At 44.3% G+C, this 15048-nt stretch overlaps 1 protein-coding gene across 1 annotated transcript in view; it reads right to left on the reverse strand.

Annotated features, from left to right (window-relative positions):
- LOC121866565 overlaps positions 1–3149 on the reverse strand; it is a gene marked incomplete at its 3' end in the record, with an annotated part of 28839 nt that extends 25690 nt beyond the window's left edge. Inside the window, exon 1 of the mRNA XM_042366332.1 lies at positions 2675–3149. The remainder of the gene's footprint in view (positions 1–2674) is intronic.
- Positions 3150–15048: the final 11899 nt, after the last annotated feature.

Consider the following 15048-nt stretch of genomic DNA (forward strand, 5'->3'; position numbering starts at 1 on the left):
CCTCCATAACACACTCAATGTCTCCCATAACTCACCAACAACCTTCATAAACTCACCAACAAACTCCATAGAATCTACCAACAACCTTTATAACTCAGCCAACAACCTCTATAACTCGCCAAGAACCCCATAACTCACCAACAACCCCTATAACTCACTAACAACCTCCATAACTCACCAACCTCTATAACTCACTAACAACTCCTATAACTCACTAACAACTCCATAACTCACTAACGACCTCTATAACTCACCAACAACCTCTATAACACACGAATAACCCCCTATAACTCACTTCAACAACCTCTATAACTCACTAACAACCTCTATAACTCACTAACAACCTCTATAACTCACTAACAACCTCTATAACTCACTACAACCTCTATAACTCACTAACAACCTCTATAACTCACTAACAACCTCTATAACTCACTAACAACCTCCATAACTCACTAACAACCTCTATAACTCACTAACAACCTCTATAACTCACTAACAACCTCTATAACTGACAGGAATATTGGCCAAGATAAGTTTCCCACTAAAAATTCCGTACCACAACATACGGTCTGAATATTAAATGCAAAAACAATAATAAAAACTGAATAAATAAGACGACAATATGTGTAGGAAAGGCGAGCAATTCTGACCCCTTGTGAATACTGTTGTGATGAGAAATTCAATATTTGGATTAGTTATTGGTTTTGCTGGTAAATTGTAGTCTGTCTGTCTGTCTGTCTGTCTGTCTATATGATTCCATTATCAATATTCTCTCTCTCTCTCTCTCTGGTTTTGCTTATTGCTAAATATTTCATCTATTTTATCTCCCCTCACGTACCTCGAGATTTACAACACTTATCTTGTTATTACTTCAGGGTTGAATTAAGGTCGGGGGATGGGACGATACTGTTTGTGTGTGTGTGTGTGTGTGTGTGTGTGTGTGTGTGTGTGTGTGTGTGCAGAGGTTGTTAGCGGCATCAAAACTATACAATGGCTTAGGAGATGAGGTGATTAACGCCACATCACAGTAACATTAACGTACCTATCTTAACCTAACCTAATCTAACTTTAACCACTAGTTCGATAATATTCCCATTTCGATACACTAACCATCTCGTGTAGGTGGTGTGGTGTGGCGGATGAGTGGGTACAGATGTCGCCCTTCTCATCTACGTTCACTGGTTCACGTCTGGTATACCCCTTGTCAACCCAGCTGTGAAATGGTACTAATGGTCTAATTTTCAGTGTGCTGTATCCACGCCGCCTCTCACTGACCATCAGGCTGACAGTAACCACTTCCACATGTCAGGGGATAACGTAACGATACCGGAATGATATCAGCTGCAAGAATACCTCACCTAACCCAACTTAACCTAATTTAATCTAAAACCTAGCCAAAACTAACGTAACCTAACGTAATCTAATCTAACCTAACCCAACCTAACCCGAGTCTAACTTATTCAAACCTAGCTTAATCTAACCTTATTTAACCTAATCTAAGCTAACCCAACCCATGTTAGAGCATAGAGGCGACAGGACTAATTCCGTGTCGCGAAAATACAAGGTCACTTACAAAATAAAAATACGGGTTATAAATGGAGGGGATTATGGGTAAGTGTGACTCATTTAGCAGAATAGTGACATGACAACGGGACCCAGGCAGCGTGACAAACATTTAATGACAACGTGAATGACAGTGTGTGTGTGCAGTCATTGGTGTTACAAGTTGTGTTGGTATTGATCTTCTTCTGGTTAGGTTAGGTGAGGTTTGATTAGGTTAGGTTAGGTTTGATTAAAGTAGTTGTTTTGGATCTGTTTAGGTTAAGGTACGGATAATTATTTTACCTGTACTGTCTTTACCAATTCATTTTGGTTTTTTGGGTGTACAGTAATTATGTAATTCTTGGACATACAGTATATCACCATCTATATCTGAGTTGATATACCAACGTTATATAATTTTATATATAATTAATCTTTTAATTAAGTGACGTCAAATGATTTAGTTATATAATAATGGGATATATTCATCTTCATATCTACCTTAAGGCAACACATGAACGGTCATCACCCTACCTGTACTCTATACTTAATTAAGCTTTACACCTGTATATCTTAATAAACTATCTGGCTTTAATCCCATTACCCAAATTTCTAATATATCGATAAATTGGCCACTTGATAATGGCTTCTCAGTTTAAATTCTTTGCCCAAATTTCGAATAATACGAGACCTGAGACACACTACCTTATCTCCGGGTTGTTTACAGAGCAAAATAAGACCTCTGACAGCACGCGATCCATCAACTGGGTTCACTACACGTCTCTTCACTGTTGTTGAATTTCCGTGTTGGCAGAGGATAACGTAACGATAACTTAATCTAAATTAACTTAACCTAACCTAGCTTACCTAGCCTAACTTGACCTAACCTAGCTTACCTAGCCTAACTTGACCTAACCTAGCTTACCTAGCCTAACTTGACCTAACCTAGCTTACCTAGCCTAACTTAACCTAGCTTATCCTAATCTAACCTGACGTTATTATTCTTGTAACATATAACTGCAAATAATTAAGACTAAACGTTGACTTATAACCCCTAAAAGTTAACAATATGACCGGGAAATAATCAGATTTCTCCCTGATGACACACTACTGACACACAGATATTTACCTGAACCCCGTCACGTCAGTTAAGACACTGGCTGAACGGCTGCTGACCTCCCTGACGGCTGACGAACTTGACATAATCTTGTAAAATCGAAAAAAAAAATATCACTTCCCAAAAGTTCCTGAGTTCATCACTTGGGTCAAATCAACACACACTGAAGTATAACATTTATCTAAGTAGTGTCCGTCATGGCTCTGTTACAAGACGTTACATTGCGTTACCAAGACGATTAATGGGTTCCTGTTACTAAATTCACATGTTCTTTTTTTTTGGGGGGGGGGGGTTTATTGTCTTCTTTAATTACACTTTATTCGTTATTAGTCGATGTTGAGAGGGTGTTTAGGAATGTGTCCCCCGTTGTGATGCGTAAGTGAGGTCTGGCAGCCGCGTTGTTGTGGTGGTGGAGGGAGTCACATGGTCTAGCTGAAGCTGGAGCGGCACGCGGCCTGACCCACACCTCGGACGTCACCACCAACACTGACTCCCTCCCTCCCTGACTGCTCTCCTTCTTCCTCCCTTACCGCCATTCCCTCCCTCACCGCCAACCCTCCCTCACCGATATTCCCTCCCTCACCGCCAGTCCCTCCCTCATCGCCACTCCCTCCTTCACCGCCACTCTCCCCTCGCCACTCTCCCACTGTCACTCCATCCCTCAACCCCTACTCCTCCTCACCGCCATTCCTCCTAACCACCACCTCCTCACCGCCACTCCCTCCCTCACCGCCACCCTCCCTGTCGCCACTCCCTCCTTCACCGTCACTCCCCTCCCCCCACCTTCATTCCATCCTCAACCCCTACTCCTCCCTCACTGCCACCCCCTCCCTCATCACCACCCTCCTTCACCGTCACTCCCTCCCTCACTCCCATTCCATCCCTCAACCCCTACTCCCTCCCTCACCGCCACTCCCTCCCTCATCGCCACTCCTTCCATCACCGCCACTCCCTCCCCACAGTCACAGGTAGATGGACCTTCTGGTAAAGAGACAGATACCCCCCCCCACCCCAACTAAGGCCCCAAAGCTTAATAGTTTGACCCGTAACAGTTCTCAACCGATCTCCTCTGGCGGCAGAAACTGGGTCCAGCGCTCACTCACTTGTACACACACGTTATCTCTGTACCTTCCTAGCAGCAGCCGCGTGTGACTAAAGGTCTGCTTGTCTTTATAACCGGTTTAGAATGCTCTCGTCTTTACCGGTTATGAAATTTACCTTGACTATCTTCATCATGGTCTCGTGGTGTTTGTGTCCTCGTCTCGTGGTGTTTGTGTCCTCGTCTCGTGTGTCCTCGTCTCGTGGTGTTTGTGTCCCTCGTCCTGTGGTGTGCTCTGTGTCCCTCGTCCTCTGTGGTGCTCTAGGTCCCCGTCTTGTGGTGCTAGGTCCCTGTCCCCTGCAGGTTTGTATCCCCGTCCCCGTGGTGCTCCAGGTCCCTCGTCCCGTGGTGTTTGTGTCCCTCGTCCTGTGTGGTGGCTTCAGGTCCCTCGTCTCGTGGTGTTTGTGTCCCTGTCTTGTGGTGTTTGTGTCCCTCGTCTCGTGGCAGTTTGTGTCCCTCGTCTCGTGGTGTTTGTGTCCCTGTCTCAGAGGTTTGTGTCCCTGTCTCGTGGTGCTGTGTCCTGTCTCTGTGGTGTTTGTGTCCTCGTCTGTGGCGGTTTGTGTCCTCGTCTCGTGGTGTTTCAGGCTCGTCTTGTGGTGTTTGTGTCCCTGTCCTGTGGAAAGTTCGGTGTCCTCGTCTCGTGTGTTTGTGTCCCTCGTCTTAGAAGTTTGTGTCCTCGTCTCGTAGTGTTTGTGTCCTCGTCCCGTGGTGTTTGTATCTTCGTCTCATTAGTATTATGTTTGTGACGATGATGATAAGTTACCAAGTCATGTTGCTATTTATATTTACATATTGGTATATGACATATTCATTCACTCTTTGTTCTGCTATTTATCGCCTCTCTCTCATAGGTGCAGATCTCAGAGTAAGGAGGCGTGAAATGCGTTGATTGATGTCTGTGAATTATTATCAGGACGAGTCTGGAGTCTCGATACCATCTTTGTTGCCAACTATCTATCTTTCTCTGTCCGTTAGTGTCTGTCTGTCTGTGGTTTTCTGTCTATTTGTATGTTTGTTTTTATGTCTCTTTGTCTGTGTCTGTCTGCCTGTCTGTCTGTCTGTCTATTTTTATGTTTTTCTATCTCTTTGTCTGTGTGTTTGTCTGTGTTTGTTTTTGTCTGTTTGTCTGTCTATCTGGCTGTATGTTTTTCTGTCTCTTTGCCTGTCTGTGTTTCTGTCTTTGTCCTTTTTCTATACATCATTTACTTTATTTCATATTTTGGGCCAAGATTCAGTTGCTGGGTAATTCGTGGCCGTAATGACACACGGAAGATTTTATCTATTCAATGATATTATTCGCTAACTATGGGTTTCCCAGGTGTGATTTTGGTGTTTTTGTGTTATTATGGAAGTGTTTAATTAGCTAAAAAACCTTAAATTCCAATTCAGAGAGAAAAGTATATTTCTGTGTAAAATTTCTTAAGGATATCCAGTAGCACACACACACACACACACACACACACACACACACACACACACACACACACACACTAATTAACACAAGTTTCAGTCTTATCCCAGCTTAATTATCTTAGGCAGGTAATGTTTCTCTCCCTTGCCTATTAACCAAATCTTATCAAACTTTAATTTCCTGAATGTCAGCCAATAAGCAGTGAGCTCTCTCTCTCTCTCTTTTTCTTTCTGTGTATGTATGTATGTATGTATGTATGTATGTATGTATCCCATTTTGTCTATCAATCCGTTTATATTTTATTATCTCCATCTCTCTCTTTATCTCTCCTTTTTCTCTCCTCACTCTTACTCTTGGTGGGGGAAAGGGGGCGGTGTGTGTGTAGGTAAAGGATGCTTCCCTTCATAACCTAACCTAACCAACAGACGCCCACCACCACCACCCTTCATAACCTGACCGGAAATGAAACAGTGTCAGCCATGTTTAGTGACCACGCGCACTCACCGCCATCCATGATAACAAGTCGAGAGAAAAAGTGGTGTCATCTTAGCTGATAAATAAGAATACAATTTCCTGTAGTCACCCCCTACACCCACACCCACTCCCCCCCCCCCTCCCCCTCCCCCTATCATTCTCATGCCGACAGTGTAGGGGAGGAGAGAGGGGCGTCAAGATGCCCTTCATATCTTAATAATGGGGGGGGGGGGGGGGACCTAGTCTTGTTTCTGTGTCTAGCTGAAGGTTCGTCTTGTTCCTACGTTTAGGTGTCAATGCGAACCGTGACCTAAAACCTGCAGGTTGGCGACTGCCGCTGGGAGCCCTGTCAGCCGTCACGCGACCATAAACGGGATTTCTCATCAAGCCAACTTTATGAGCCCGTTTGAAGAGGACCTGCTCCGGGCTTTTATGATTTCGCCAGGAACCTGTAAATTTTTTCCTCGGGTTTGGAATGTTTACTTCAGTATTATACAAAAAATCCGGAAAAAATGCTGAAAAAATTCGTTGAGGCAGCGTTTATATTTTCTTCAAGATCACGTTTTACTTTTCTTTCTTTCTTCCCCCCTCCCCCTCTCTGTCTGTTTATCTGTCTCTCTGTCTCTCTACATATCTTTCTCCTTCCTCTGATTCATAGCCAAAAGCAAATCCTCCCCGTATCTCTCTGTCCACCTCTCCCTACTCGTCATATGGCAGAATGCGATGAACCGTTGAACAGAATATCATTATTTATGTGATGTATGTTTAGAAAGCACACAAAAAAATAGTGCCACATACCTCACACCTGCCACACACCTCAACACCTGCCACACACCTCAACACGTGCCACCACACTTCAACACGTGCAGCACACAGCTCCATGTTGACCACACCTTCTACGCACCTCAAATCCCAACCCCATAGCAACATTTACCAAACCCCATCACACACTATACTGCTGGGAAACTGACAGCTACACCCGACACAAGCAGCGGCAAACTGTTCGCTCTTTTGTTCTAGTCTGGACTCTATCGAGAGACGAGAAGAATAACAATATCGAAGCTTTTTATATACGTGGACTCGTCGACGATTTTTTGACAAGTGTGTCAGGAAAACTTAAAGAAAGAATCAGTCACCACGGGGTTAAACTCTACTAAAAGACGAAAGTGATCCAAGTTCATCAATCAGAAGTAGGAACAAGTCTTTCACCAGCACGAGATCATGTAACTTGGTAGAAGCGTCAATTGTCCAACAATGTTGGATATACCAATAGAGGCGAATCCAGGGAGGAAGGCCCAGGACAGGAAGGACCAGGTCAGGAAGGACCAGGACAGGAAGGACCAGGACAGGAAGGACCAGGGAGGAAGGCCCAGGACAGGAAGGACCAAGGACCAGGGAGGAAGGCCCAGGACAGGAAGGCCAGGTCAGGAAGGACCAGGACAGGAAGGACCAGGGAGGAAGGGCCCAGGACAGGAAGGACCAGGACAGGAAGGACCAGGACAGGGAAGGACCAGGAGGCCCAGGACAGGACCAGGGAGGAGGCAGGACAGGAAGGAGGACAGGCCAGGACCAGGGGAGGACAGACAGGAAGGACCAGGAGGAAGGCCCAGGGAGGAAGGACCAGGACAGGAAGGACCAGGACAGGAAGGACAGGAGGAAGGCCCAGGACAGGAAGGACCAGGTCAGGAAGGACCAGGGAGGAAGGACCAGGACGGGAAGGACCAGGGAGGAAGGCCCAGGACAGGAATGACCAGGACAGGAAGGACCAGGGAAGGACCAGGACCAGGACAGGACAGGAGGAAGGACCAGGATGAAGAAGGACCAGGACACAGGAAGGACCAGGTCAGGAAGGACCAGGTCAGGAAGGACCAGGACAGGAAGGACCAGGACAGGAAGGACCAGGACAGGAAGGATCAGGACAGGAAGGACCAGGTCAGGAAGGACCAGGACAGGAAGGGGGGACAGGACAGGAAGGACCAGGACAGGGAAGGACAGGAAGGATCAGGACAGGGGAAGGACCAGGACAGGAAGGACAGGGAAGGAAGGAAGGACCGAAGGAGGACTGAAGGACCAGGACAGGAAGGACCAGGTCAGGAAGGACCAGGTCAGGGCAGGACAGGAAGGACCAGGTCAGGAAGGACCAGACAGGAAGGATCAGGACAGGAAGGACCAGGTCAGGAATGACCAGGACAGGAAGGACCAGGTGGGAAGGACCAGGACAGGAAGGACCAGGACAGGAAGGACCAGGACAGGAAGGACCAGGACAGGAAGGACCAGGACAAGAAGGACCAGGACAGGAAGGACCAGGACAGGAAGGACCAGGACAGGAAAGACCAGGACAGGAAGGACCAGGACAGGAAGGACCAGGTCAGGAAGGACCAGGACAGGAAAGACCAGGTCAGGAATGACCAGGACAGGAAGGACCAGGACAGGAAGGACCAGGTCAGGAAGGACCAGGTCAGGAAGGACCAGGACAGGAAGGACTACCAATATGAAGGTTACACCACCAGGGGGGCCACTCACAGTACACAACCAAAGGTCAGAGAATCAAAGGTGTTTAATAAGATAAAAGGATCACCCCATAAAAAACATACTGAAGGGGACGACACCAGGCAACAACAAAGAGGCTATATAGTCAACCCTCCATACTTGGTGACCATTAAGTCGTGAAGCAGGACTACAGTTGCTTACAATAGTTCAACAAAATATACAGTGACATTAAGAAGAGTACAGCTGTGTATTTACAATATCCACGCCATGACAAAACTATGGTTGGTGCACATAATACTTGACAAAGCTGACAAAATCTCTCGAGCCCTGGATAAAGAAGCACAAGTTTGCACCCAACCATGTTATAAAGAAGAGTTATATAATGCATAGAAAATATTTATACGGTAGATAGGAAGAAAAGTAAACTGTAAAACTGTAAAATATTGTTTCATGTGTGAAGGTACAAACTAAGCCTATTAATCCCATATCTGTAGCTAAGAACAAGACCTAACAGTAATCTCTGCTAAGTCCACACTACAGCAGGTCACACTACCAAGACCTGCGCCTTAATAATTTACTGTACACTCGCTGCAAAAAAAGATTCCTCGCGGAAGGAATCAATGAATTTCAAAATGAACACCGCTACTCCTGTTGTCTCAGTTGTCAAAATCCTTCGTCCTTTGTCATATTGTCTAACGCAAAATCGTAAAGATATTTTGTTGGAGCGAATGTTATGTACTGTACCTCACTCCTGGAGCGGTTCTGTATCACTAAGTTTCTTTACATATTTTCGTCAATCTTGTGCACACAATAATTCAAGAGTCTCAGAGAACATCGAAACTATAATACTTTAATAAGTTTCTGTACATTAATGAAAGTTGACTGCCAAAACCCATTATACTAATTTCTTTTTACAGGTTGCCTCTGTCTGTCTGTCTGTCTGTCTGTATAGACCCTAAGTACCTGTCTGCTCAGGTGGAGATTAAATCATTCTAATAAAGCAAATTGCCTAAAATACTCTATTACAGTGTACGGTGAATGAAATTAAAACATTATAAGTGCTTCATATAAGAGAATGCTTAGTGGTGGGGATTTTATCAGTGAGGAAAAAACTGGCAAAGTCATCAAGGATTATGTTTTGACTGCCTTCGTGGAGGGAGGGAGTAAGAGGTGAGGTACTGGGAGGAAGAGAGGGTAGGGTGGAAGCGATGGAGAAAGGAGTGAGATGCTGGGAAGGAAAGAGAAAGGGCGAGAAGGAGTGGAGGGTACGGGGGGAGGGTATAAGGAGAGAGTGGTAGGGAGGGAGAGAGGGGGAGATGCTGGGAAGGAAAGAGGAAGGGCGAGAAGAGTGGAGGGTACGGGGGGAGGGTATAAGGAGAGAGGGAGAGAGAAGGGGGAGATGCTGGGAAGGAAAGAGGAAGGGCGAGAAGGAGGAGGGCATGGGGAGGGTATAAGGAGAGAGTGGTAGGGAGGGAGAGAGGGGGGAGATGCTGGGAAGGAAAGAGGAAGGATAGAACGATCAGAGCAAGAACTCCTTCAAAGACTCCCACCAGATAACGACAACAACCATACATGGTTCCCAAAAGGTTACCAAATCTCAAAAGGTCCACTACCCCCCCCCCTGATCTATACGGCGAGCCAATAGACAACCTCCCGAGACCAGCATCCGCTAGTAGGGTCGGCGGAATATGAAACAAGGCCCTTAAAACACCCATATATGGGACAGGGTAGGATGTCTAGTGCCTGTACCGACAGACAATAACTAACCCATGACACAACCCTAACACACTATTAGCTTAGCTAGGCGGTCAGCACGCCCTCTCTTACCTCCTCCTAAATTTCTTCAATTTCCGAACTATAACCTCCTTCCCCCACCTCTAATCTTATTTCACCCTCCTTTCTCAACAAAAAAAGTGGGAGGGAGCGAGGGAGTGAGAGGTGAGGTACTGGGTTGCGGGGAGGTCACTAATGGCTCAGGCTTGACGGTAATCCTCCTGACTTTAACCTTTTATGTTGCTATGAACACCTTCCCTCTCCTCCTACCATCCCCCCTTCCTACCTTCCCTCTCCTCCTACCATCCCCCCTTCCTACCCTCCCTCTCCTTCTCCCCCCACCTATTAGTATGACACACTGAGATCAGCTGATGCTGTGACAGGGAAACACTGGAGGTTGAATTAGAAAAACTCTCAGCGAATAACGTCATAATCCTTCTTTATACAATAAGGTCGACCAGTACGAGCTTAATTCCCTGGAAATTTCGACTCTACGCTCACATGGGGTTTAACTCTTTATTACCATCATCCCTTACACATCTGGTCCACCCAGCTGTTAATAACGCTGACAGGAGCATCGCCCTTCCTAAACTCTTGTTGTTGAAAATTGTGAGTAAAGAGAAAAAACAAAAGAGGCAAATTTGTTTTCTCTGTCCTGGGTAATTTTGTCACTGAAAATCTCCTACTTACTGATGCTGGCCAATTATTATTATTATTATTATTATTATTATTATTATTATTATTATTATTATTATTATTATTATTATTATTATTATTATTATTATTATTATTATTATTATTATTATTATTATTATTATTATTATTATTATTATTATTATTCGTAGTAGTAACATATTTTATTTTATTATTTTATTATTTATTAACCTTATCTTTGTTATCATTTACACCTAACCTGACCTAATTCTAACTCAATATATCCTACCTCAAACCTGAACTAACCTAACCTACCCCTAAAATAACCCCACTTCACTAAAGACGCAGTTTTAAGTGTGATAATAATTCAAGTTCAGTTTCTCTCTCGTCACGCTTTCATTTCTTTCCCCACCATGCCCAAGGTCAGCTGGGAACACCTCCTATTGGATGCAACGCTGAGACAGGAATACCAACCTCACGAAAGTGTACAGGGTTACCACCAACCTTACGAAACTTTGCACGAATACCATCAACCTTACGAAATTTTGCACGAATACCACCAACCTTACGATACTTTGCACGAATATCACCAACCTTACGAAACTTTGCACGAATACCACCAACCTTACGAAACTTTACACGAATATCACAAACCTTACGATACTTTGCACGAATATCAGATTCCCAGAAAGAGAGAGAGAGAAAGAGGGCGAAGAGAGAGCGAGGGGGATATTACAGATCCAAGAGAAAGCGAGAGAGTAGAAAAAATAAAGGTTTACAAGAGAGAGAAAGAGAGAGAGAGTGAGAAATACGAGGATGTTGTGAGTTAAGTTTGCGTAATTCCACCTACCTTATTTGCATAACCCCCAAATCGAAACTTTACTACCTCGCGCTAGCCGAGTGTAAACTTCAATATGCAGTAAGAAACGATAGTGATCTCCCTTCCACCTCCACCATTTACATTAACTTACAGCAAAAACTGACTCAGCAGGGTTGGAGGGGGGAGGGAGGGGGAAGATGGATCAGCCAGCCCTTCCCACAGCACTAAGGTGTACACTCGCAACAAAAAAGTATCTTTACGGAGGGCTGCGATGAATTTCAAATTGAACACCACGACTCCACTTGTCTCGGTAGGATACTCAAAATTCTTCGTCCGTTGTGTTATATTGTCTCACAAAATATTATAAAGATATTTTTTGGAGCGCGTGTACGGTCCTAAGTCAGCAGTGTCGTGGGGCAGCTCTGTCCAAGCTCTATGGTCTGCTCTATGTACTGTACTTAATTCATCTGAAGGAAAGGGGTCCTGACTCAGCAAGACCTTGGAGGCCACGGTTTTATTACTTTTTAACTTGTGGTTGAGTTAATAAAAGTTGGTGATGCTGTTCTTGTGGTGGTGTTGAGTTACTGTACTGCTGTTCTGGTGGTGGTGCTATCCACTTTATCACCCTGACTCAACAGACGTACAGCTGCTGTAACTACTAACGTAACTCATTAACAGCAGCAGCAGCAGCACACAACAAACACAAATGATCACCATCGGAATTTCAACGAGGCGATATAATCACTACAAGCGGGGATTTCTGGCTGAGGTACAGAGTATGAAAAGGATTACATTACTAAGGATTACCAAGCTACATGAAGTTAATCGCTAGGAGTATTATGGGGATTAATATTTTGCACTAGTCATTAGCTATGTACGTGAGCGAGTGAGTTAGACTAGGGCCGTCATGGACCAGGTTTGGGCTACCTTGTGCAATGTTTTAGGGACGGTACTGTACCAATCAGCTTTACTTTGTGAGATGCCTTTACTCTGCCACGGGTTATGACACTTGCCCCTACAAAAAGACTTCAGAGAGGTAGTGGTTACTCCGTTTTCTTTTCTTTCTTAAGTTTCCTGTCTGGTCGGGTGATATCTCAGGCACATATTGAGTTATGAATTTATGAGTTATGAATCTGAAATTTGGTCACAATAATGACCAAGTGATGTGTGAACAAAGTTTATAATTTTACTTTTTTACTAATAATTTGTTTAATGTATGTCATGGGGAGGTGTATAAACACTTTTTTCCCCTAATCATCTACCGCTTACTTTATGTTCCTAAACGCATGACACAAAGCCCATCAGGCCAATTTGCATACGATTTTCATAATGTGAGAGAGAGGAGACTCCCAAAAGACCTCATGAATTGTGGTTCTGACAGGAGAGAGAAATCGTGGAGCAGCCTTCAGTGTCCCGTTTGTTATGTCCTTGATAATTTTGTCTGAGTGTATGTGTGTAGCTCATCCTATATAATATGGCAAGTCTACTATTGCAGCCCTATACTATGGCAACTAATTACTATGGCAACTATTAACTATGGAAAGTCTTTACTATGGTAACCCTATACTATGAAAACTGTGTACTATGGCAACTCTATACTAAGGCAACTGTGTATTATGGCAACTCTATACTAAGGCAACTCTATACTATGACAACTGTGTACTATGGCAACTCTATACTAAGGCAACTCTATACTATGACAACTGTGTACTATGGCAACTCTATACTAAAGCAACTCTATACTATGACAACTGTGTATTATGGCAACTCTCTACACTCATAGTCAACATAAAGTCACTCTGGATAAATCATTTGGTAAGATAAGTAAATTCAAGAATTGTATTTCACGATAGTTTTATCAGATCGTAGTTTTTGTTAGCTTCCAGAGGCTCGCCTTGAGAGATAGAATGTGTCAGTGAGAGATGGATGAATAATTTACATGGTAATTTCGTCTGGTAAAAAAGTCTATAATAATTCGTATATGAAGAACTGTAGCGTCACTATTTCTTCATTACTTAACTAAAGCAAAATACCGAAGTAGAAGATGAAAGATTCCTGCAATACGGACGACTCTTATTATTTCTGTAAATAAGAAACGAGAATAATAAGATCCAGAGCTTATTTTTCGTTTTTCTATGACTTGAAAGAAAGTGGATATTAGGGGAAACTCTTTCAAACATGAGATGGCAAATGACATGTGTTGTAATTTTATTTATTAAGACAATACAATGCGTATAAATTACTACGATTTATTAAGCATTACATAAAATTTTACCCATCAACCTCTCAAATGACGAATACTGAGTGATTATAATTAGGATAAAACCAAGGCTGCTGTAATATCCGTGTTCTACAACCTGAGAACTTATCTTTTGACGGAGTAACTACTTCAGATATGACCAAGTACTACACTGTGTATGAATTACCAAGAGAGAGAGAGAGTCAGAAAGCTAAACCTATTATACCCTTAGGTGATAATTCCCTTCAATTGCATCTATAAGGCGCCAATTCAGATAGGTTCTAAGTTCAGAAGATTTATGGGTAACTAATGCAAATTTATGCCTAGATTTGCATTCCAACAAGCGGAGGAGGAGACATAAGGCCTCTCTCTCCTGCCTAATACCCAAATTCAGCGGGTAATATAATGGAGCTCACTCACATAATTTGGGAGGTGGGGGTCTTCCATGTTCTCACGAGTGGGTAGACAAAGAGAGAGAGAGAGAGAGAGAAAGCATAAACACTACACTGCTATAACCCTCTCCTCCTTGTATGGGTTGTGAATCAAAGGAAAACAGAAAGGTGAAGAAAGGGGCAGGGAGGGGACGGGGAGGGGCGGGAGGGGACGGGGAGGGGGGGGGGACGGGAGGGGGGAGGGGGAGGGGGGGGGAGGGGGACGGGGGGGAGGCGGGGAGGGGCGGGGGAGGGGCAGGAGGGGGCGGGGAGGATAGGAAACCACCAAGAGATATCACTTTAACACCAGGTACACACATTCCAGTTCTATTATTCACGTGTCTACATAAACCCTCTTCATCGTGGTCAACAAGGTGACACATCCCATGAAACGACAATTTTTCTGACGATGAACGAGAGTCTCAGGTGTGGTTGTGTTGCCAATGTTCTTCTTCTTAAAATGGGGGTTCGAATCCCTCTCCCAGAATACCCTCATCCCTTGGGCTATTAACTTCATCTTATATCTACTTCAGTTGACTCGGATGCGACCCGCCGTGTTTGCCCAGCTTGAGGGGTATGTTTGTTAGTCTGATTAAAAACAGACGGACTCCACTCTGAGGCTGTGGCGTTCGTGGTCTTGTTATCGAAAGTAATATGAATAGTGTTGATTTTACCAACGATACTACTACTACTACTACAATCTCCCCTTATAGCCACACGTTCTCCACCATTTTATCACCTAACTATGCGAATACAAAAGGATCTACCCTCGCTGAGTTAGTTAACCGCAGATCTATGCGACTTTCAGTGACTGTTGTCTCATAGTCAATGTCTGCGACTGTTGCTAGCTTAGGGGCCGATGATCTCGGTCTTCTGAGGCAAAACAATGCAGACTTAAGTAGAGAGAAGGACAGGCGACATCTCAACCAGGCTGCAACGTAGCTTCTGGGCTGCTGCTTCTGCTCAAATAACACCTCAGCCAGTCTGGCGTAGAA

This window comes from Homarus americanus, unplaced genomic scaffold (genome assembly GCF_018991925.1).
Source record: "Homarus americanus isolate GMGI-L3 unplaced genomic scaffold, GMGI_Hamer_2.0 scaffold16430, whole genome shotgun sequence".
NCBI lineage: Eukaryota > Metazoa > Arthropoda > Malacostraca > Decapoda > Nephropidae > Homarus > Homarus americanus.